Source organism: Triturus cristatus, chromosome 1_1, assembly GCF_964204655.1.
Source record: "Triturus cristatus chromosome 1_1, aTriCri1.1, whole genome shotgun sequence".
Lineage (NCBI taxonomy): Eukaryota > Metazoa > Chordata > Amphibia > Caudata > Salamandridae > Triturus > Triturus cristatus.
The window spans coordinates 497,572,302-497,597,710 of NC_140579.1; the positions used below are offsets into that span (position 1 = coordinate 497,572,302).

The 25,409-nt window shown below is 47.0% G+C and overlaps 1 protein-coding gene across 1 annotated transcript in view; it reads left to right on the forward strand.

The window, feature by feature from the left end:
* LOC146870470 (proteasome activator complex subunit 1-like) overlaps positions 1-25,409 on the forward strand; it is a 244,571-nt gene that overhangs the window by 84,607 nt on the left and 134,555 nt on the right. The window lies entirely within an intron of this gene.

Sequence of the window (25,409 nt, forward strand, 5' to 3'; positions counted from 1 at the left end):
GAATAAAAAGACTGAAAAAGAATAATAGGTTTAAGAAGTAAGAGATCAGAAAAGTGTAGATAAAATTCAACGGGGAAACCATCAGGGCCGGGGGTTTTACCTTTAGTAAGGGAGTTCAGAGCAGTGGAAAGTTCATGTAACGAGAGGTCAAGTTCAAGTTCCGGAAAGTTGAGATGAGAATTAGTAGTTTTAGGGAGCTTCTCAAAATAATTCTGAATAAGAGAAGGGGTATAGAGGAGATTCTGGGGTATAGAGATGTTGGTAAAATAATTGGAATTGATCAAGAATTTCCTTATCCTTATGTAGGAGAGTGTTATCAGAAGAATAAATAGATTCTATATAAGTGCGTTCTTTACGAGATTTAAGATAATTACCTAAGAGTTTCCCTGACTTATTGCGGCCTCTATAATAGCGAGCACTAGAACGAAGAAGAATTGAGGATGCATTATCGGTAGTAAATTTGTTAAAATCTAATTTTGCCTGTAAAAGCTCTGGGGACATAGATTTATCTGAAGAGGTATAAAACCTGTGCTCTAAAGATTTTATATGCGCTAGGGAGTCTTTCCGCTTTTGTAGATATTGCTTCTTTTTTTTGGAAACAAAATCAATAATGAAGCCTCTTGCGGTAGCCTTAAAAGAATCCCAAAGGATATAGGGAGGGGTATTGGTGTCAGAGTTAAGTAAAAAGAACTCCTTAGCAAAGGAACGAAAAGAAGAAGAGAAGGTAGGCTCGCTAAGAAGAGTACAATTGAAACGCCAGCGAGAGGGCTTGGGGTGTGGAGGAAGTAAGTCAAGGACACTTACAATAGGGGCATGGTCCGAAATAACTATGGGTTCGATAGAAGAAGACAGTAAGTTTTGAGATAAAGATTGGGAAAGAAAGATATAGTCGAGACGAGAAAAAGATGAGTGAGGAGGAGAGAAAAAAGAGTAATCCAAAGTATCTGGGTGCGAGAGTCTCCAAGAGTCAGTAAAGCATGATTGCAAGATAGTATCAAGAAACTGTTTGTGAGATTTGTGTGGTGTGAAACGGACCGCAGATTTACGATCCAGGAAAGGATCAACAACCTGGTTACAGTCTCCTCCTAGAATAAACAATTCATCTTTATATTGAATACATTTGTTCGTGATAATTGGCCAAAAAGAACAATCCGGTTGTGTGGGACCACAGACGTTAAAAACAGTTAGAGAAATAGAGTTAATTAACAATTTGGCTAGTATCCATCAACCTTCAGCATCCCCTTCTTGTGACAGAACAGTACATTTTAGTTTTTTGTGACATAAAATGGCAACTCCATTCTTTTTATTATTGGAAGGTGAAAATAAAACTGAGCCTACCCAGCCCCTCTTTAATTTAAGGGATTCAATTTCGGTAAGCGCCAGACCCCCTGGCCCCCGCAGATGCCAGCCCACCCGCAAGACCTACAACGCCGCCACTCTCATCGCACTCAACACTGGCCGGAGCCCCGGCTGCTGCAGAGCCACCCCAAGACTCACCCACGGACCCTTCACCTGCCAATCCTGCAAGTTCTCCTGCATCCGGACCCGTACCGCACCCGCCAAGCCAATCACCAACAGCAACCACCTGAAGCACCTGAAGTGCATCCTGCTCAACACCCGCTCCGTCCACAGGCACGCAGTGGAACTCTGGAACCTGCTCGACGCCACATGCCCAAACGCCGCCTTCCTCACGGAAACCTGGATGAACGCCTCCTCAGCACCCAACATCGCCATCGCCATCCCGGACGGATACAAGATCACCCGGAGGGACCGCGCCAACCAGAATGGAGGAGGCATCGCCATCGTCCACAAGAACACCATCCGCATCACGACCAACTCCGAAGACACCCTCACAGCCGCCGAACACCTGCACTTCCAGATCCACACCGACCCCAAGATCACCCTCAGAGGCACCCTCATCTACAGACCCCCGGGACCTCGCACACAATTCAGCGAAGACATCGCCGACTTCATCAGCCCGCACGCCCTCCCTTCCGCTGACTACATCCTCCTCGGGGACCATAACTTCCACCTAGAGAACAACAACGACCGCAACACCACCACCCTGCTGGACAACCTCGCCAACCTCGGACTCAAGCAACTGGTGACCACCCCCACCCACTACGCCGGCCACACGCTCGACCCCGTCTTCTCCTCCAGCAAGGACATCACCTTCAGCCATGCCACCGAACTCCACTGGACAGACCACAGCTGCGTCCACTTCAGCTTCAGAAGGACCACGACTCACCACCACCCGCAACTGGTCCCCCGCAGAAGCTGGAACAAGATCACTGCCGACCAGCTCACCACATCCCTGAGCCAGAACCCCCCCACCAGATCAGCGAACCCCAACCAAGCCGCCAACAACCTCACGAAATGGATCAGCAACTGCGACCTCGCTCCACTAAAGACCCCCCCGCCAGACCCGGCACCAAGAAAGCATCTTGGTTTACCGACGAACTCAAGAGCTCCAAGAAGAACTGCCGGGCCCTCGAGAAAGCCTGGCGCAGAGACCCAACTACAGACAACATGACCGCCCTCAAGCTCGCCACTCGAAGACATCGCCAGCTGATCCACGCCACCAAGAAATCCGCATTCAAGGAACGACTGGACAACAACGCCCGCAACAGCAAGGAACTCTTCAACATCGTCAAAGAGCTCTCGAACCCCAGCGCCGGAAACAACGACATCACGCCCTCGCAAGACCTCTGCAACTCGCTCGCCTCGTTCTTCCACAGCAAGATCGCAGACATACACAACAGTTTCAGCACACAGCCAACGCACCCTACGACCGGAACAACGCCCCCCACCACCACCCTCCGCGCCTGGACCCCGGTCAACACCGAAGACACCATCCGCACGATGAACTCCATCCACTCAGGATCTCCAACCGACCCCTGCCCTCACCACATCTTCAACAAAGCCGACTCCGTCATTGCACCCCACCTGCGGGACATCATCAACACCTCCTTTGACACCGCCACCTTCCCAGAGAGCTGGAAGCACGCCGAACTCAGCGCCCTACTGAAGAAACCATCAGCGGACCCCACCGACCTCAAAAACTACCGCCCCATCTCGCTCCTTTCTTTTCCGGCCAAAGTCATCGAGAAAACCGTCAACAGACAACTGGCCGCCTTCCTCGAGACGAACGGATCCCTCGACCACTCGCAGTCCGGCTTCCGGGCCAACCACAGCACCGAGACCGCCCTCATCGCAGCCACCGACGACATCCGAGCTTTGCTCGACAACGGGGAAACAACGGCCCTCATCCTCCTGGACCTCTCAGCGGCGTTCGACACGGTCTGCCACCGCACCCTAGTGCAGCACCTCAACAACATCGGTATCCAGGAGAAGGCACTGGAATGGATCATCTCCTTCCTCGCCGGAAGAACACAGAGAGTCCGCCTACCCCCATTCAGATCCGAGGCCACCGAAGTCATCTGCGGCGTACCACAAGGATCATCACTCAGCCCCACCCTCTTCAACGTCTACATGAGCCCCCTCGCAGCCATCGCACGCCAACACAACCTCAACATCATCTCCTACGCCGACGACACCCAGCTGATCCTCTCCCTCACCAACGACCCCGCCACCGCCAGAACCAACCTACACGAAGGGATGAAAGACGTAGCCGAGTGGATGACGAACAGCCGCCTGAAACTGAACTCAGATAAGACGGAAGTCCTCATCCTGGGATCATCACCCTCCGCCTGGGACGACTCCTGGTGGCCCCCTGCCCTTGGCAGCGCACCCAAACCAACAGACCACGCACACAACCTGGGCTTCGTCCTGGACTCCTCCCTCTCCATGACCAGACAAGTCAACGCCGTCTCCGCATCATGCTTCAACATCCTACGCATGCTACGTAAGATCTTCCGGTGGATCCCCACCGAAACCAGGAAGACAGTCACCCAGGCCCTCGTCACCAGCCGACTGGACTACGGCAACTCCCTCTACGCCGAAACCACAGCCAAACTCCAGAATCGACTCCAGCGCATCCAGAACGCCTCAGCACGCCTCATCCTGGACATTCCCCGACACAGCCACATCTCTGTACACCTGAGAAACCTGCACTGGATCCACCGGAAGATCTTACGTAGCATGCGTAGGATGTTGAAGCATGATGCGGAGCCGGCGTTGACTTGTCTGGTCATGGAGAGGGAGGAGTCCAGGAGTCCAAGAGAATCACGTTCCGACTCCTCACCCACGCACACAAAGCTCTCCACAACCAAGGCCCAAGATACCTCAACGACCGCGTGACCTTCTACACTCCCACCCGCCAGCTTCGATCAACCAGCCACGCCCTCGCCGCCGTCCCCCGCATCCGAAGAGCCACAACAGGAGGAAGATCCTTCTCCTACCTGGCTGCCAAGACGTGGAACTCCCTCCCCATCCACCTCCGCCTGACCCAAGACCACCTCTCCTTCAGGAAGCAACTCAAGACCTGGCTGTTCGAGCAGTAGCGGACCCCCCTCCCCCAAGCGCCTTGAGACCCTCCGGGTGAGTAGCGCGCTATGCAAATGCTTGATTGACATTGACATAAGGTGGGTTTCCTGTAAAAAAACTATATCCGGGTTTTAGGAAGCTAAATGGGAAAGAAATCTCTGCTGTTTTATAGGGTTAATAAAACCTTTAACATTCCAAGAAACAACTTTGAATTTACAAGTAACATAAAATCATTAAAAACAAGAGAAAAAGACATACAAAAATGTATATACGTACTATAAAGCCGAAAAAATGAGAGAAAGAAAAAGAGGATAGTGAAAATAGGGAAAAAGAGAAACGAAAGAAGAGTTCAACCAGTGAATGAAAAGGAGGGAAAGGGAAAAGAAGGGGAGGAAAAGAGGATACAAATACAAGAAAAGACAGTACATATCCAGAAGGATGACTGAAAATAACATACCTGAGAGGAACAGAAAAAAAAGGGATATTGGGGCAATGGCGACACTCGACAAGACAAACCTTCCGAGAGTTGGGAGTCCAACCGTACCAGGACGAAGACGTAAAAAGGGAACCTTATGGAAATAAGGCGAATACGCCGACCACTCTGTATGAATCAATACAAAGAAAACAATTAACATCCAGGAAATATATAAGAATATAGAAACCCAATCAACCAACAAACAACTTAAAAAAGATACACAAGATCCGGAAAAGACCAAGATGTCAGGAGGAACAAACATAAAGAAGAAATGTACAATGAAAGGAACCATGAAAAATCTCAACAGAGAAGAACCACAATAAAACAGATATCTGACGAATAAAGATCAATGTAAATTACTTCCAAAAAGAAGACCTTTAGGGAAAAAAGAGAGAAATGAATAGATTAAATAATCAACCACAAGAAGAGGTGGAAGTATCCATGCCACTGCTAGTTTGAGTATGAATAAAGTTCTTAAGTTCTGCTGGGTCAAGAAAAGTCCTTGTTTGGTTCTGGTGAGTAACTTTGAATATACATGGGTGGAATAAACCATATCTAGCTCCAATAGCACGTAAAGGGGCACGGAGGTTTAAGAATTCTTTCCTCCTGGAGGCGGTGGCATTGGAGACATCTTGAGACAAAAACACTCTCTGACCCAACCACGACACTTGACGTTTAGCTCTAGCCGCAGATAAAACTGAAAGAAGATCCGTGAACCTCAAAAAGAGAATGATGATACCACGTGGCTTAGTTGAGGCAGATGAGCGAGGGCCAAGCCGGTGCGCTCTTTGAATGTTAAGAGAAGTAGTAGAAGGTATGTCTAGGAGCTTCGGGAGGAAAGAGGTAAAGAACATCACAGGGTCATCACCTTCCAGGGATTCCGGCAAACCATAAATGCATAGGTTGTTCCTCCTATTTATGTTTTCTAAATCCTCACTCCGCTGCTGAAGAGCAAGGACCGATTTTTCCAAAGAAGAGATGCGTTGAAGATTAAGTTGCAAGTCTGAAACTTGTTGTTCTACAGATGACACTCTGTTATCCATTGATGACCATTTCTCCTCAAGGAACTGCATTTTGCTGTTTCTCTCCTCTACAAATGGGCGCAGAGCGCGAATCTCCTCTAAAAGTAGTTCCATGGAGATGGGAGATGGAGCCTTGTCTGGAGATGGTGGGTCATGCTTCAAGCGTTTAGATGACGCAGCAGGCAGAGAGGGTTTGCTTGAAGGGGGCTGTGTAGAGGGAGAGCGACCAGGAGGAGCTCCCGCCATTTGGCTTGTGACAGGAAAAACAGAGGAATGAGAAGATGGTGACGCAGGAACGCTCTTTGATGGTGTAAAGACGAACTTCGGTTGACGTAGCTTGCCCATAGAAGATAGAGTCCTCAGTTAGAAGGGTAAACTAAAGGCTGTTATAATAAATGAGGAAAAGAGTACCAAAAATAAGCCTTCCAAAAACGATAGAAATTGACCATGTGGAATAAGTGAGAATGTGATAAAAGCAGAAAAAATATTATGCACCAAGCAGATAAGGCAATTATTTTTGTGAAAAAGCACTCAGCGCCATAAGAAAATAAGCACACAGCAGCAGTGACACAGAGGGCTCTAAAAACATCAGGCACGGAAGGGCAGAAGTACAGTTGGCAGTTCTGTTAACAATCCAGAATATAGAGTGCGTCAGTTGGAGAATTGCAGGAAGACCAGTATCTGAGGCGGCAGTTCTTATGAGGAAACAGATATAGTCATTGTAAAATTGAAAAGTGAAGCAAGTTATTCATCCAAGAGGGTAGCAGCACATCATAAAAGCATGGCAGGAAGTCCGAGGGGACAGAAGAGAAGTCGGCGCGTGTTGAAAACTTATGAGGCAGTAAGAATGAGCCGGCTCGCGAGAAAACAAAATGGCGGCCATTATGTGGAGGAAATAAAAAGCCCTGGAAATTGCCCAAATACAGCGCATTGGAGGTAGCAAATAAGCTCACCAGAGGCAGTCCACGCTCCGATACATGATGCGAGCGTTTGTAGACGAAAAGTCTCACAAAAAGCGCCGTAAATGTTCCGATGCGCGTCCCGATGCGGCGGCGAAAACTCTTCAGGCGGCCATCTTGCGCGGCGCCTTAGCCACGCCCCTCAAGTGGACACTTCTATCTTCCAGTCCACTCAGTAACGTCTCACCCACACAGCGCTAAGTGGAACCAGAACATCATACACTTAAGTGGAACCATTCTGTACATGTCACGAGAGTGTAAAGGGGCAAACTGGTTGCCAAGCAACACAATAGGTGTTACAGACAGCAAGTCCTTCTTCGTAATCGCTAAGCCATAGACTGTCAGTTTCCGAGTCCGACTGGATATCCATGCCTTCAATTTTTGGAGTGCCTTAGAGACGAAACCAAGGTTAGTTATCATTTTTAACCCTCATGATACAACGCGTTATGGGGATATTGGGAGGTAACGGCAGGTGGTACAGAAATATTCCCTATGTGGTCTTTCTTATGGTTCCTTTCGTCGTATTATTACCCCCTATCTGCGTGCACTGCCTCCTATATGAGCTGTTGTCTTATGCCCGTTATTTCTTTTTTCACTCCATCTCTTGCCTTCTCGCCCCATCGTTATGTTGATTTACTTTTTCTAATGCATATTCCGTCTCGCCTTCTATTCCGAATGTTTTATCTCATTTATTTATTTGCGATTTTGTATAGCGCCTACTCGCTCCAAGGGCACTGGGATCCTTTGCAACAGACCAACAGGGTCGTATAGGCACGGCGGGGAATCGACCTTTGTCCGAGGGACCTATGGCAGAGGCCGAGTGGTGGGCTGGTTTATTCAGCCGTTTATAAAGCAACTGCACATGTCTGAGCCGATTTTGCTGCTTGGCCAGAACCCGAAAGGCTGCTGCAGCCCTAGGTGAAAGTTAGCCTGAGCAAGCCACAAAGTCAGGCACATTTATTCACATTGTCATTGCAAAAAAGATAATGAGCAGATCAGAGCAGGCACAACACGTGGTGCGCCCCCTCCTGTCCCAAGAGGTCTGTCTTTTAAGCCGCATAATTAACACGTCTTGGCTGTCGGGAGGAAGGAGGCTTTTGTCCCAAGCAGCAGGCCACAATGATCAGATAGGCTGCTGGTGCCTGCTGCCAGTCTTCTCCCATTCAGATTAGGAATTTTATTTGACTGCTGTACTGTGGACATCTGGAGAGCAGTGGAACGAGAAAAAATTGTAAGAACCCCAAAAGTTATAAATAACTTTATATTTTAAAAATATAAATAGAAACGGTTCACAGAAGCCATGTTCTTTGACAATATTTCTGTAAAAAACCTAATTAATCCGCTATCCTGGATGAAAAGGTTATAGACAGAGGAGAGGTAGGAAAGGAGAAAGAGACAAAAGGAAATAAAAAGGAAGCGGGGCAAAAGGCCAAACGGAGGGGGAAATACAATAGGAGAGAAGAGAGGAAAGAGGAGAACATTTTGAATAATCTGATGGAGAAAGCAAAAAGAGAGTGGGAAGAGACTAAGGAGAAGATAAAGTAAGGAAAGATTGAGTGGAGAGAAGGGTAGAATGAGAGATTGGTATGGAGAGTGATTGAGGAGTGGGAAGCAAAAATTGAGAGAAAGGCGATGGAAAAAGAAGAAAAAATGTGAATGATGAACCCCAAAAGCTTTTAAATAACTTAAATTATATGAACAGAGATGCGTTAAAAGAAACCCTGTGAAATTCAAGTTTAAATGAAGATAAGGAGGCCCCAGATATTGAAATGCAGGAGTTAAGTTTATTCCAGTAAAGTGATCCCATCCATCCAGCAGAAGAAGTCAGGTGCAACTGACAGCAAGCAGCAGAGGCATCACCACACCAGGTTCTATCACCATGGTGCGCTTTTAAACATAAGCATTATGTCTGCACTGTCTACAGTAATGAACCTACATGTGAATTAAGTAACTTAAGGATATTACACATCTTCCCCTATATACATAACAAAAAATATGAAAAAACAAGTAGATATTGGCGCGTTAAGAGCAAACACATGAAATACATTAAAACTCCAAAATAACCTGAGGATGAATGTATAATAAAATTACATCTGAAAATCATTAAACTTCGATGGTAGCTTGGTGATCCTTTTTTCTCTTGAATCCCTTACAATCCCACCATCTACGGTTGAACTCAATTGGGAACCACCTGAAGAGAGTTTGTCTTTACCACCATTTAACTTACTGTTTTTAATAACAACCACTCTGTTGAGATTCCAAATACGGGAAACCTCAGTTTTGATAGCATTGGTCCTTACTTTGATCACCTTGTGAGGCTTTTGAAACAAATCAGATGCTTTCCTGCCAACAGGAGCTCTAATCTTGACTAAATCACCAACTTTGACATTGGTGATTTTCACAGCTTTCCTCAGATCATAGTTTATTTTACGTGCTTTTATCTTGTCATACTCCTTACCCTTCCAATTATCATCAGAACTTCCCTTACCTCTTTTGGACCCAGTTTCATTAATCCAAAAGGGAGCAACCAAAGTGTTAGCACACCTCCCTTTGAGTAGTTCAAAAGGAGTTCGACCAGTTATGGCATGGGGTGTGATTCTGTAAATTTCAACCTTCCTGATGACTTCCTTTTTCCACTCCAAACTGTTAATTTTGGCCAAATCAATAGTTTCTTTTAAAACTCAGTTGAAGCGCTCCACCATTCCATTGCTTTCTGGGTGGTAAAGAGCGCACTTTTTGTGTTTAATGGAACATTTTGACAAGAACTCCTCCATTTCACAAGAGACCTATTGCGTTCCATTATCAGTCAATAATACTCCAGGTAACCCCTCTCTCCCAAAAACCTCTTTCAGAAACTCAATCACATGCATAGAATCAATACACTTAGTGATTCTTACTTCCGGCCACCTGGAATATAAATCAACCAACACAAACACATAACTCTCACAACCATTTCCACGAATAGGACCTAAAATATCAAAGGATAAATCTTCCCATGGCTTTTTCGGCCTTTCCCTGATCATCATCGGTTGGACCCTTGGTTTCTGGCTCTTTTCACTCAAACAACAAGGTATGCAATCCCTCACAAGTCATTCGACTTGCATTTCCATCCCTGGCCACCAATAAGTAAGTCTTAGTCTCTCCTTGGTCTTGGACATACCAAGATGACCCTCATGTGCCATTATAAGAAATTCTTCACGTAGAGTGGTGGGGGAACTAACCTAGTACCTCTAAAAACCAGCCCTTCACACTCAGCTAATTCATCTTTCACCAACCAATACTTTTCAGACTCACCTTTTACTTTCTTATCCCATCCATTCTTAAGTAGGGAGATCAACTCAACAAATTCTTTATCCTTAGTACATTCATCTCGCCACCTGTTTTCTTTCATCCCACCAGCCTCGATGGTACGAACCCATTCATTAATATGATCCTCCTCCGGTTCGCCCTTATCATCACTTTGTACCACCAATCTTGACAGAGTATCTGCAACACTATTCCTAGCACCTGGCAAATATTCAACTTTAAAGTTATAACCTTGAAGTGCCAAAACCCATTCAGAAATCCTCCCAGAAATGGCATCTATGCCTTTTTTGTTAAAAACCTGACACAGTGGCTTGTGATCTGTCCTTACTTCAAACTTTACACCCCACAGCAAATTCTTGAGTTTCTTTATCGCCCAGTGCACAGCTAGAGCCTCTCTTTCTATTACAGAGTAACGCAGTTCTGCACCTCTGAGGCTTCGCGTTAAGAATAAAATGGCATTCTCAGATTCGCCATCTTTCTGCTGCAACACACCACCCAGACCTTTCATGCTGGCATCAGTGATAAGTACAGTTCTTTTGGTCGGATCAAAACTTTTCAACTTGGGAGTTTTTTTTTAGCATGTTCTTAATTGCAACAAATTCTTTTTCACAATCATTGGACCAATTAAAATTGACCCCTTTGCACAACAGTTTCCGCATATTAACACACATCCCAGCAAAGTCCTTAAAGAATTTGCTATAATATTCTGACATTCCAAAAAATTTCATCAACTCTTCCTTATTGCACGGAGAGGCAAGATCTTGTATGGCACTTACAAGTTCAGCCTTGGGTTGCACACCTTGACCTGAAATGGTATGGTCAAGGTAATCTATCGATGACTTTTTAAACATACATTTGTCAATCCTTACAGTAAGATTGTATTCCTGGAATTTCCTAAAGACCATTCTGAGTATTTTATCATGTTCTTTTTCATTCCTCCCATACACTAGTACGTCATCCTGATAAATCTTCACACCCGCAACACCTTTCACAACCCTTTCTAAGGCTCTCTGAAATAAAGAGGCTGCGGACACGAGGCCAAATGGTAGTCTAACAAATCTGTAAGTCCCAAAGGGCGTGATAAAAGCTGTTAGGTCTTTGGACTCATCTTCTAATTTTATTTGATGATACCCAGATTTTAAATCTACGGTAGAAAAAACGCTTGCACCCTGTAAAAGCATCAATATATCAGATATTTTAGGCAAAGGATATTTGTCAATGATAATTTGTTTATTCAATTCTCTTAAATCAATGCATAGACGCCAATTTCCGTTCGATTTGCGTGCGGCCATCACTGGTGCCAACCATCTAGTGCCTTCTACCTCCTCAATTATACCATCTTTCTTTAATTTCTCCAGTTCTCCTTTCATCTCCTCTCTTACTGTCAATGGGACACTGCGGACCTTTAATTCCTAGAACTGCTCCAGGAATTAAACTTATATTGTGAGCATAGCCTTGTAAACACCCTAACTCCTCTTTAAACACATCCGGAAACTCTCTTTTTAGCATAGTGGTAAACTCTCCTTCACAATCTTGGGCTAATACATCATTAACTTGAAAATCTTTTCTCAAAATAATAGGAGGATCACTGTTAGGGTCCAACATCACCCCAAGATCTCTCTGGTGGAACCAACTGAGGATGCTGTCCCCCTTGTGTGAAACATATATTTTACCCGTGGTATACCTACCTCCATATTCAATCGATCCAGTAAAGTATCCTAATAATCTAATAGGTTCACCTCCATATCCAGTAGGTTTTATGTCAGTTTTGAGAAGTTTTATTGCCTTAGCCAGCTTGTTCAAAACTCTTGTAAGTTCCCCATCTACCTCAATCTCATCCAGGGGGCCTTTTTTTATGATTGTCTGATACTTGTGAAATAATTTGTCCACAGTAACAATCAGTTTCGCTATCACTATTACTGTTGGCGTCGTCTGGAACTGCAAAAACCTTGCCTTTGTTTTTCTTAACTTTGCAAGCAGAGGTAAAGTGTCCTACTTTTTTACAATTTGCACAAGTTGACTTATGCCCAGGACATTTCTTATCATTAGCAAAGTAATTTTCACTTCCACACCTGTAACACTTAAGTTTCAAGTCTTTTACGTTTTTTCTCTGTCCCCTTGCTGTAGCATTCTTCTTAAAGTCTTTTTCTTTAGAATTAATTTTTACAGACTGAACGGCATTGTCTTTATTCTCACGCTTAGTAATTATATCTACACATTTTAAAGAGTGCTCAATCTGCTTGGCAATGGATAATACCTCCTCCAGAGTGGGTTCATCTTTTTGCCAAAGGTTACTTCTGACTTTTTCAACATTGCACCCCAGCATAAATTGGTCACTAATTCTTTCCTCCACAAGGGCACCAAATTTACATGAATATGCTAATTTTCTAAGTGCAGTGACAAACTTTTCAACTGACTCTCCTTCATTCTGTGTCCTCCTGCCAAAGTGATACCTTAGGTAAATAGTGCCTGTCAAGTTTCAAGATACATATTTCATATTCATTTAAAGTTTGATCGTCCACATTAGGCAAGTGATCAAATACTTCTTGTCCCTCAGAGCCGAGGCAATGAAGGAGAAGAGCTGTACGCCTTTCCGCACTAAGATTAGTGCCACAAACATTTGCGTACCTCTCGAAAACCTTTTTCAACTTCTGCCATTTGATAGGCGGATCACCAGGTGTGGAAAGGAAGAAAGGAGGAGTTGCTACATTCTGCATGTTACTGACCTGTCTTAAAGAAACAAATGTCAATTCATAAATGACACCATATGTAATAAACTGTAATAAATTGCGATAATAAGTGAAAGAGATAAGTATGCACGGTAATGTGGTGCGATAAGGTAATAAACAATAACTGTGATGAGCCTAGAGATGTACTAATGGGCAAAAACTATGGTAGAAGCATACTTGAAACAGTAAGAATGATGTTACCAAGATTTGATTTGAGGTGCCTGAAATAACACAATTTTCCTGAAATAAAGCAGCTGTTAGAAAACCCCTTATTCCCTCACATGAAGATTGTACACAATTAAGTTGAATAGAATGAGTGAAGGGAAACGTAATGATATTAAATACCACTAGGTGGCAATGCGATATAAGATATTAGGTTTGGTTACTTGTTTGGTCTCTAGTTCCGTTGTGCAAAAGTTCACTCGGTGATAATCCTTGTAGCGATTCAACACTTAAAAGAAAGAGAAAAAAATATTCAATATAGCTGTAGGCAGCGCCCGATGGGTCTTTTCACTTCAAAACATGGCTAAACACTTATAAGGTCCCAAATGCGAGACCTATTGGCTATGCCAATGCTTGTTTCAATAGCTTTGAACGTAAGTTTAGCTACACTGTATTTTCTGCTTACAGTTCTATACTACAATCAAAGGTTGGCATTTCTATTAGCTAGACCAGTTTGTTCACCAGGTCCTCTGAAATAATACACTTTAATGCAGTTCTATAGCCATAAGTTTATGGTTCAGTTATACGTGCCAGGATAACCAATTGGAAGTGGATCACCCTGTGAGCCCCTGTACCAGTGTACACTAGGTACCCAGGGCATTGGTGTATCTGAGGCCTGCCAGGGGCTGAAGCATGTATTATGCCACCCCAGGCTTGGCCTAACAAATTTGACACAACTGGCTGATCAATCAGCTGGGGTAAGCTGGTGTAACCACCTCTTACTTAGGTGTAGTATACCTATACCTAACCTTACATGGGACACCTGGTAACCTATAAGTCACTCCTATGGCAGGCCTTAACAATCCTGAAGGCAGAGTGCTTGGTTCCATGTGAGATGGTGCTCTGGCATGAGCTGAGCCTGTCTGCAGTGGTCGGAACAACTTCCTTCTACCGTTTCCAGATATCGTCATACCATATACTCTTAAGTGCATTATGAACCTCGCGGTTAAATGCTATCTTTGGTTTGGCTTTATCAAAACATGTCGAGTAAGGTGTCATACGAATTGGAATACTAACCCCTCGCCAATTCTGGCGACGGGGTTAGCATTCCACCCTTCTAGAGGGACACAACATGTACAGTACCTGAAACCCGGGTAAAATCAGACATAGCCTCAGCTCCACAAAATGGATGCTGCCACCACAGACACAAGTCTGCCCTCCTGCTGCTGGGAGTCCTTCCAGCTTGGGAGACGTGGACAAAGGGTTTCCTGCCAGGGGAGGTGCGAGCACCACCCCAGACAGGATTTTGTGTATTGGTCAGGTAGGGCTTGAAAGAAACCAGACATGCCTGAGGCTCACAAGGAGCCTCGGTGCATATGCCAGTTCAATCCGGTCCTGGGGCACACTAGCCCCGGACCTGGGGCGAGCTGGACAAAGGATTGGGGGTGTAACCACCCCCCTTCCTGGTCCCACCCTTAGGGAGGGGCCTAGCAGGTAGTCCGGCCCCTAGAATCCGCTTAAAGGTAGGAGCTGTGTCCTAAGACTTCAGACATCCTGGAATCACTTAACTACAAGAAGAAGACGGGAACTTCGACGCTCTGCTGCACAGAGGACTGAAGGAAATCTCCCCTATGGTCAGGGAGTGACCATCTTGCTAACGCAAGCACCAACCAGCTATTCGACGTCTGCTTTGCCGCCGCCTCCTGCCGGAGCCCGAGACCAGAGCCCGACAAGACCTGGACCTCCAGACCTCTCACCGCCCGATCCACAGTCCCTGCAAAGAAGGGACCCGTGGAGGCACCGAGACACGTGGAGCCAGCCATCTTGGAAGACCAACGACAAGCTGCAAGCGCAACGACAGAGGCTCCCTCCAAGTTGTGCTTTGGGTCCTGAGAAGCCCAACCACCGAGCAGCATCTGCACCAAAGGTGAGCCCTCCAGCATCTCCACGATCTGCGTGGGGCCCCTCTGCACTTTGCATCTCGACGCGCCTGCCCGGTCCCTGGCCTGTTGGCTAGTGGCCATTTTGGCAACCTATTTTGAAATCAACTACGCTGGTCTGGTTGCTCCAGAATGGCCCTAGCTGCTCTCCAAAAGAGCAGCCCCTCTGATCTTGCTGGTCAGAACAATCAGCTTTCCTCTCTTTCCACGACTCCTGCCTTTGCCAAGGCTTGTTTGCTTCTTTCGAGTCGCTGACACCGCCGACAGCGAGAGCCTGGCCGTCGTCAACCTTCAGGGACCACGTGGCTGCGGAGACAAGCTACACCTCATCACCTGTTTGCACCCGACATCGCCTGGTACCTACCTGGTGCCACGCCGGTCACTGGCTAGTGACTGTGAACACTGTCCCCTCTGCTTTCAGGTCTTCTACAACTCCGATCCACTCTTGGATCCACCGCATCTCTTCTGGACCGACCGCCTGCAGCATCTTTGTCATCAGGCTCCATTGAATCGATAGAAGAAACCCGACGCACTTCGAGACCTATGCACCCGCTTCCTGTGGGTGAGGTAAAGCTGGCACTCCGGTGCCCAAGTGTAGAGAAACATCTCTAGTGTCTGTGTTTTGAATCTTAAGATCGTAGTCCATCCAGAAGACCCTTTCTGCAGTTTTTTAAACTTTTACGCACCCATTGAAAACCTATGGGAGCCCGCGTGTAACTTTCCTCACTGCACACGCGACCCGTGGACCTCCTGGTCACTAACTGAAGTTAGCTCCTTGTAGGCCCAGCGATTCTAGAGGCCCTAGGCCTTTTCCCTTTCCTGTTCGTGGTACTTATACCACTATTTTAGTATATGGTTTGAGTGGCCACCAGGGCCTATCCATATAAAGTGCAACTTCTGTATATTATAACATTGTCTTGTTTAACGATTTGTGCTCCTGTGCTCATAAAGAGTCTAGGGGATACTTTGAGAAATAAATACATATATATTTTGAATATATATCTGTGTGGTGTCCTTTCATTGGTATAAAGGGGGGTTGCAATTGGTAAAACAGCCTGCTTAACACGCTTTAACGAGTTTAGCCTCAAAGACTGCTTAGCCTACGCTACCACTAGGGCAGCTAGTCCGAAAAGGTTGACTTACAACCACACCATAAGGGTTGCTTGGCATGGTACAAGGTGGTCACTTTAACTAGTGAACATCATATACCAGGCCAACTTCTCACATTGGTGCGCAGCGGTTGGATTTGAGCTTGCTGTGTTTTACCATTGTAATCTCTTGGTTACCAATTGAAAGATCACATAGGTACCTGTAGGTACATATAAAACAAGATAGATATACTTAAGTTCTACTGAACTTAGTTGTTGCAGAGCAAAGGGAGTAGCACACCCTGACTACAACTACTAGATAGGTTTAGTAGGAAAACCCAAGTGTAGGTAGATTGCAACACATCCACCCACACTTAAGAGCAATGGAGGGGGCAGAGGGGTCCAAGGTACCCATCTCTGTCGAGAGTGACCCCCAGAGGGCACCAACTCTCTTTGCTACCCTAAATCAAAATGAGCTCAGGCAGTTGGCAAATATCAGGGGCCTTAAACAGCCCAAGAACCCTACTTCTGCTGAACTCAGAGAGCTTTTACAGGCTGATGAAGATCAGAAAGCTCTCAAGAAAGCCTCCCAGTTAGGCCCCTTGGGGACTGGAACAGGAGGCCCCCCTTCTGAAGATGCTACTGAGGTACCCCTTTCCAATAGTCACCCCTTAGATGAGAATCATACTACAGAGGATGAAAGTGATAGGGATACAGATGTTAGTGGGGATGAAGGGAGAACTAGCCCAGTGCCAAGTGTTATACGTGGCCCAGCTAATCTAAGGCTACTGGGGACTGACAGTGGGATCATCCCATTGGATCTCCCTAGTGGACTTAACCAGGGGCTTGGGAGGCAGAGGAATCACTCAGGTGAGTCAATGCTTCTCATGCCTCTAGAGGCTCTCAAGGTCGCTCCAGAAGGGGGAGGACCAGCCCTCAAAGGAGGGAGCATGAGGCCAGAATGAAGGAAGCTCAGCTGAGGATCAGGAGACAGGAGCTAGAAGTAGCCCTGATGGAAGAAAAACTGAACAAGGCTAGGCAACCTAGAGAGAGTGGGTCTATACCCACTGGTGGCAGCATTGTCCCTAAGGACAAAGATAGGGTCTTTGACAATAGGAACCTGTCCAAGGTTGTGCCCCCCTACAAAAGTGGGGATGATATCCACAAGTGGATGACTGCTCTTGAGAGAGCCTGCAAAGTGCAGCAGGTTCCTGAAGACCAGTGGGCAGCAATCTTATGGCTCTCCTTTGAAGGAAGAGGCAGATATAGACTCCTCACTGTTAGGGAGGAGGATGTCAGAAACTACAGAGCCCTGAAGAGTGTCCTAGTTGATGGGTTAGGCTTAACCACTGAACAGTACAGGTTAATGTTCAGAGACACCCAGAAGACACAGACTCAGGACTGGTCTGAATACATTGAATGTGCCACTAAGGCTTTGGAGGGTTGGTTGCTGGGAAGTAAGGTATCTGATTATACAGGATTGTACAATTTGATGATGAGAGAACAGATTTTAAATAACTGTCAGAACCAGCAACTGCATCAACACTTGGTTGACTCAGATCTGACCTCTCCCCAAGAATTGGGAAAGAAGGCAGACAAATGGGTCAGAACCAGGGTTAAGCAAAAGAACCAGAACCAGGGCCAAGGGGGTGATCAGAAGAAAACAGACCAAAAGGGTGGAGATCAGAAATCTAAAGACCAGAAGTCTTCAACAGGGCCCCAAACTAGTACTAACGAGGGTGGGTCCCAGCCTAAAGGGAAGAAGAAAGAAGGTCCAAAGAAACCCTGGTGCAAATCTTGCAAGAATACAACTCACTGGACTAGTGATTGTAAGAAGGGTGGAGCCCCCAACACTGTTGCCCCTAAGGCACCTGCTCCCAGTACTACTGTTAGCAGTGTTGGTCCCCAGACAAAGGGTGTAGTGGGAATCACTATGGGAACTGAAGGAGATTCTGACTTAGACAGAACCCTGACACAGGCAGTCTTGATCTGTGATGGGGACATGGATTTGTCCCTGACTGTGAGCCCCAGTAACCTGGGCAAGTACAGACAGACTCCTTTAATAAATGAAAAAGTGGCTCAAGCCTACAGGGACACATGTGCCAGTGTCACTATGGTGACACCAGGCTTTGTGGACCCTGGACAGTACATACCAGGTGAGAACTACCTGGTGACCAATGCCAGCAATGCCACTACTTCACATAGTGTGGCAGTTGTTAACTTCTCATGGGGAGGGGTAACTGGCCTCAAAAGGGTTGTGGTTAGTGCAGACCTCCCAGTAGAATGTTTGTTGGGCAATGACCTAGAGAGTTCTCTATGGTCAGAAGTGGAGTACAGGACACATGCAGAGATGTTAGGTATATCACCACATGTCCTTGCTGTGACCAGGCCACAGGCCAAAAAGTGCCTTACTGAATCACAGGTCTTGGATCCTGGAACAATGGACCAAGCACCTACCAAGAAGAAGAACAGGAGGGTTAAGGCTGTGCCTTCCCCCCTGCCTCCAAGTGATGATCAGCCTTCCCAGGAAGATGATCTAGAGGACCCTGAAGGAACTGTCCCTGAAGAGCTTGAACCTGATCAGGTTGAGTTTCTAGGGACAGGGGGACCTTCCAGGGCTGACTTGGGGCAGGCTCAGTTATCCTGTCCATCTCTTGAACCCCTCAGACAGCTGGCTGCTGCTGAGGCTGCTGGGAATGCTCAAGGTACCCATAAAGTGTATTGGGATGATGGGCTCCTTTATTCAGAGGCTAGAGACCCAAAACCTGGTGCAACCAGGAGGTTGGTTATACCTCTGCAATTTAGGGGCTTCCTTCTTACCTTGGCCCATGATATTCCTCTAGCAGGACACTTAGGCCAGAACAAGACTTGGGACAGGCTTGTCCCTCACTTTCACTGGCCTCACATGAATGAAGATACCAAGGAGTTTTGTCGCTCCTGTGTGACCTGCCAAGCCAGTGGCAAATCAGGTGGCACAACAAAGGCCCCCCTAATACCACTACCTGTGGTGGGGGTCCCCTTTGAAAGAGTGGGAATAGATATAGGGGGTCCCATGGATCCTCCCACTGCATCTGGGCACAGATTTATACTGGTGGTAGTTGATCATGCCACCAGGTATCCAGAGGCAATTCCCCTTAGGACCACTACAGCTCCTGTTGTGGCCAGGGCCCTGCTGGGAGTATTCTCCAGAGTGGGGTTTCCTAAGGAGGTGGTTTCTGACAGAGATACCAACTTCATGTCAGGATACTTGACAGCTATGTGGAAGGAATGTGGTGTCAACTACAAGTTCACCACTCCTTATCACCCACAATGCAATGAGCTTGTTAAGAGATTCAACAAGACCCTAAAGGGTATGATCAAAGGATTACCTGAAAAGCTCAGGCGAAGATGGGACATCCTTCTACCCTGCCTTCTGTTTGCTTACAGAGAGGTCCCACAAAAAGGAGTTGGCTACAGCCCCTTTGAATTGCTGTCTGGGCACCCTGTAAGAGGCCCACTGTGTTTAGTGAAGGAAGGATGGGAGTTACCTCTCAAAAAGCCTAAACAAGACATAGTGGACTATGTGCTTGGTCTCCGCTCCAGGATGGCTGAGTATATGGAGAAGGCATCCAAAAACCTTGAGGCAAGCCAGGCCTTACAGAAAGCTTGGCATGACCAAACGGCTGTCTTGGTTGAGTTTCAGCCAGGACAGAAGGTATGGGTGTTGGAGCCAGTGGCCCCAGCAGCACTCCAAGACAAATGGTCTGGACCCCATACAATCCTGGAAAAGAAGGGAGAGGTCACCTACTTGGTGGACCTAGGAACTCCCAGGAGTCCCCACAGGGTACTCCATGTTAACAGGTTAAAAGCATATGTTGACAGGGCAGACATGGGCTTGCTCATGGCTACAGATGAGGGACAGGAGAAAGACAGTGACCCTCTCCCAGACCTGTTGTCTCAGAACCCTGAAGATGGCTCAGTTGAAGGAGTGACCCTTGGAGGCAACCTCACTGACCATCAGCAGATTGAATGTAGACAGGTTCTACAATCATTTCAACATATGTTTTCATTGATACCTAGTCAAACTGACTGGTGTACCCATGTGGTGGACACTGGTGACAGTCTGCCTGTAAAGAACAAACTTTACAGACAACTTGACCACGTCAGGGACTGTATAAAGGCTGAGGTACACAAAATGCTGGAATTGGGTGTCATTGAACCCTCAGAGAGCCCCTGGGCTAGCCCAGTGGTTCTGGTCCCCAAACCTCACACCAAAGATGGCAAGAGAGAGATGAGGTTCTGTGTGGATTACAGAGGACTCAATGCTGTCACTAGGACAGATGCACATCCTATTCCAAGGGCAGATGAGCTCATAGATAAACTGGCTTCTGCTAAGTTTTTGAGCACATTTGATTTGACAGCTGGCTATTGGCAAATCAGGTTAGCTGAGGAGTCAAAGGCCAAAACAGCATTCTCAACCCCAGGAGGACATTATCAATTTTTGGTGATGCCCTTTGGTCTGAAGAATGCACCTGCCACCTTCCAAAGGTTGGTGAATCAAGTCCTTACTGGGTTGGATGACTTTTGTGCAGCATATCTTGATGACATTGCTGTCTTTAGCTCCACCTGGGAGGATCACCTGATCCACCTGAAGAAGGTACTTGAGGCTCTGCAAAAGGCAGGCCTCACTATCAAGGCTACTAAGTTCCAGATAGGGCAGAGTAAGGTTGTGTATTTGGGCCACCTTGTAGGTGGAGGCCAGGTTCAACCACTGGAGAGTAAGATACAATCCATCAAGGACTGGTCTCCTCCAACCACCCAGACTCAAGTTCGAGCTTTCTTGGGCTTGACTGGGTACTACAGGAAGTTTGTTAAGAACTATGGGTCCATTGTGACTCCTCTTAATGATCTGACATCCAAGAAGATGTCCAAAAAGGTTCAGTGGACAGTAAGCTTTCAAAAGGCATTTGATGACCTGAAGAAGGCCATCCTGAAAAGTCCTGACTACTCCAAAGAGTTTATTGTCCAAACAGATGCTTCTGAGTTGGGTGTGGGAGCTGTGCTGTCACAACTTAATGTAGATGGTCAAGACCAACCCATTGCTTTTATTAGCAGAAGGTTGACCCCCAGAGAGAAGAATTGGTCAGCTATTGAGAGGGAGGCCTTTGCTGTGGTGTGGGCCCTGAAGAAGCTGAGGCCATACTTGTTTGGCACTCACCTCAAGATTCAGACCGACCATAAGCCCCTCTTGTGGCTAAATCAGATGAAGGGTGTAAACCCCAAACTGCTTAGGTGGTCCATTATCCTACAGGGGATGGACTTTACAGTGGAGCACCGGCCAGGTACAGACCATGGGAATGCAGATGGTCTCTCCAGGTACTTCCACTTAGGACATGAAGACGAGACTGGTCAAGGCTAGTTTAATGTCCCTGCGTTTGAGGGGGGGTTGTGTAGGAGAGTAGGGTCTGCTATCCTATGGTCACCCCAAATTTTTGCTTTTTGCTTCACTGGTTTTTGACATATTGACGCTGTGGGCCTGCTAATCAGACCCCCAGCCTGCTGTTCTCTCTAACTAAATTGACACTATGCCCCCTAGGTGCATAACCAATTGGAAGTGGATCACCCTGTGAGCCCCTGTACCAGTGTACACTAGGTACCCAGGGCATTGGTGTATCTGAGGCCTGCCAGGGGCTGAAGCATGTATTATGCCACCCCAGGCTTGGCCTAACAAATTTGACACAACTGGCTGATCAATCAGCTGGGGTAAGCTGGTGTAACCACCTCTTACTTAGGTGTAGTATACCTATACCTAACCTTACATGGGACACATGGTAACCTATAAGTCACTCCTATGGCAGGCCTTGACAATCCTGAAGGCAGAGTGCTTGGTTCCATGTGAGATGGTGCTCTGGCATGAGCTGAGCCTGTCTGCAGTGGTCGGAACAACTTCCTTCTACCGTTTCCAGATATCGTCATACCATATACTCTTAAGTGCATTATGAACCTCGCGGTTAAATGCTATCTTTGGTTTGGCTTTATCAAAACATGTCGAGTAAGGTGTCATACGAATTGGAATACTAACCCCTCGCCAATTCTGGCGACGGGGTTAGCATTCCACCCTTCTAGAGGGACACGACATGTACAGTACCTGAAACCCGGGTAAAATCAGACATAGCCTCAGCTCCACAAAAATGGATGCTGACACCACAGACACAAGTCTGCCCTCCTGCTGCTGGGCGTCCTTCCAGCTTGGGAGACGTGGACAAAGGGTTTCCTGCCAGGGGAGGTGCGAGCACCACCCCAGACAGGATTTTGTGTATTGGTCAGGTAGGGCTTGAAAGAAACCAGACATGCCTGAGGCTCACAAGGAGCCTCGGTGCATATGCCAGTTCAATCCGGTCCTGGGGCACACCAGCCCCGGACCTGGGGCGAGCTGGACAAAGGATTGGGGGTGTAACCACCCCCCTTCCTAAAGGTAGGAGCTGTGTCCTAAGACTTCAGACATCCTGGAATCAACTTAACTACAAGAAGAAGACGGGAACTTCGACGCTCTGCTGCACAGAGGACTGAAGGAAATCTCCCCTATGGTCAGGGAGTGACCATCTTGGTAACGCAAGCACCAACCAGCTATTCGACGTCTGCTTTGCCGCCGCCTCCTGCCGGAGCCCGAGCCCAGAGCCCGACAAGACCTGGACCTCCAGACCTCTCACCGCCCGATCCACAGTCCCTGCAAAGAAGGGACCCGTGGAGGCACTGAGACACGTGGAGCCAGCCATCTTGGAAGACCAACGACAAGCTGCAAGCGCAACGACAGAGGCTCCCTCCAAGTTGTGCTTTGGGTCCTGAGAAGCCCAACCACCGAGCAGCATCTGCACCAAAGGTGAGCCCTCCAGCATCTCCACGATCTGCGTGGGGCCCCTCTGCACTTTGCATCTCGACGCGCCTGGCCTGTTGGCTAGTGGCCATTTTGGCGACCTATTTTGAAATCAACGATGCTGGTCTGGTTGCTCCAGACTGGCCCTAGCTACTCTCCAAAAGAGCAGCCCCTCTGATCTTGCTGGTCAGAACAATCAGCTTTCCTCTCTTTCCACGACTCCTGCCTTTGCCAAGGCTTGTGTGCTTCTTTCGAGTCGCCGACAGCGAGAGCCTGCGTGGGACAGCTCGTGAACCGACTCCTGGACGTCGTCGACCTTCAGGGACCACGTGGCTGCGGAGACAAGCTACACCTCATCACCTGTTTGCACCCGACATCGCCTGGTACCTACCTGGTGCCACGCCGGTCACTGGCTAGTGACTGTGAACACTGTCCCCTCTGCTTTCAGGTCTTCTACAACTCCGATCCACTCTTGGATCCACCGCATCTCTTCTGGACCGACCGCCTGCAGCATCTTTGTCATCAGGCTCCATTGAATCGATAGAAGAAACCCGACGCACTTCGAGACCTATGCACCCGCTTCCTGTGGGTGAGGTAAAGCTGGCACTCCGGTGCCCAAGTGTAGAGAAACATCTCTAGTGTCTGTGTTTTGAATCTTAAGATCGTAGTCCATCCAGAAGACCCTTTCTGCAGTAACTTTTAAACTTTTACGCACCCATTGAAAACCTATGGGAGCCCGCGTGTAACTTTCCTCACTGCACACGCGACCCGTGGACCTCCTGGTCACTAACTGAAGTTAGCTCCTTGTAGGCCCAGCGATTCTAGAGGCCCTAGGCCTTTTCACTTTCCTGTTCGTGGTAATTATACCACTATTTTAGTATATGGTTTGAGTGGCCACCAGGGCCCATCCATATAAAGTGCAACTTCTGTATATTGTAATACTTTCTTGTTTAACGATTTGTGCTCCTGTGCTCATAAAAAGTCTAGGGGATACTTTGAGAAATAAATACATATATATTTTGAATATATATCTGTGTGGTGTCCTTTCATTGGTATAAAGGGGGGTTGCTATTGGTAAAACAGCCTGCTTAACACGCTTTAACGAGTTTAGCCTCAAAGACTGCTTAGCCTACGCTACCACTAGGGCAGCTAGTCCGAAAAGGTTGACTTACAACCACACCATAAGGGTTGCTTGGCATGGTACAAGGTGGTCACTTTAACTAGTGAACATCATATACCAGGCCAACTTCTCACACTTGCCTTGTATGTTTGTGGGCGTTCACAATCTGAAATCTGACCCTTTCCATCCTGGAAATGTCTGGAAATGTAGTCCTATCAAGCATTGCCATCATTTAGATGTTACCAGAGAGCACAGCTGCTTTCTTTAGTATTACTTGTGCTTGTTTTGAGTTCCTATTCATGGAGTGTTGCACTTATTTTTGAGCTTCATATTTTTGCCTTCTTTGGCCTTTTTCTAGTGGGTATTTGGCTTGTTTTTCTTTTGCAACTAAATGTTTATACTACACCAATGCTGCATGCACGAAAGGGTGGTTTTGCACATAAATGAGTTGATGCATCTTAATTTGATTTTAGCCCTTACTCAGCCCAGAAAGGCAGCAATCCCACCAGATTGCCCAAATCCTTTTAATGGCTTATTATTGCACCATCCGTGTGCAGTGGTGTACGATGAGTTACTCCCTAATGGAATCAGCATTGTTTTGAAATTACTTACCTGCCCCTGTCTATATAAAATGATAATGAGGTATCAAAATTAATGATCGATCCATTTTCTTACCAAACACCTTCATTTGATTATCTAATTGAGCATAGTCTGGGTTGGTTTAAGAGAATCTTTCTAACATGCCAGCACGCTCCTTTAATCAATTGACTAATTTCAAACGTGAAAGGCTTCACCCAGTCTTGTTCTCACTTCAGTGCTGCGTTGTTAATGGGTTTCGCCTTATTGCTGCGCAGTCTGTGTGGTAGAAGCAAGCGCAGTGTTTGCGTGAATAAGTGGCCTGACAGAACAAGAAAAAACAAGCATTGGCCGCACGAGCGCCCGCGAGACGCGATCTGTGGGGGTGGGGGGAGAATAACTGGTGTGAAATAGCAGCAGGGAAGGGGGCGGAGAGGAGGCTAGGAGGGAGAGCGACGTAAAGCCATATGGCTGCTTTGCACACGTACACGCCTCGTGCACGCCTCGTGCACTGTAGCTTCATGCCAGCGGTAGCACTTTGAAAAGTCCCTAACAAAATGTCTCCTAAATGAGACCTAAAAATGGCGTCTACGCAGTGTTACGCACGCAAATGACGCAACGTGACGAGGTGATGTAGAAGTGAGTCGGAAGACTCCGATGGCTGAAATGGCGAAAGGAACAAACGAAGAGAAGAATCTTCATGAAGTGCAGGGTGGAAACTTCGTGTATCCTA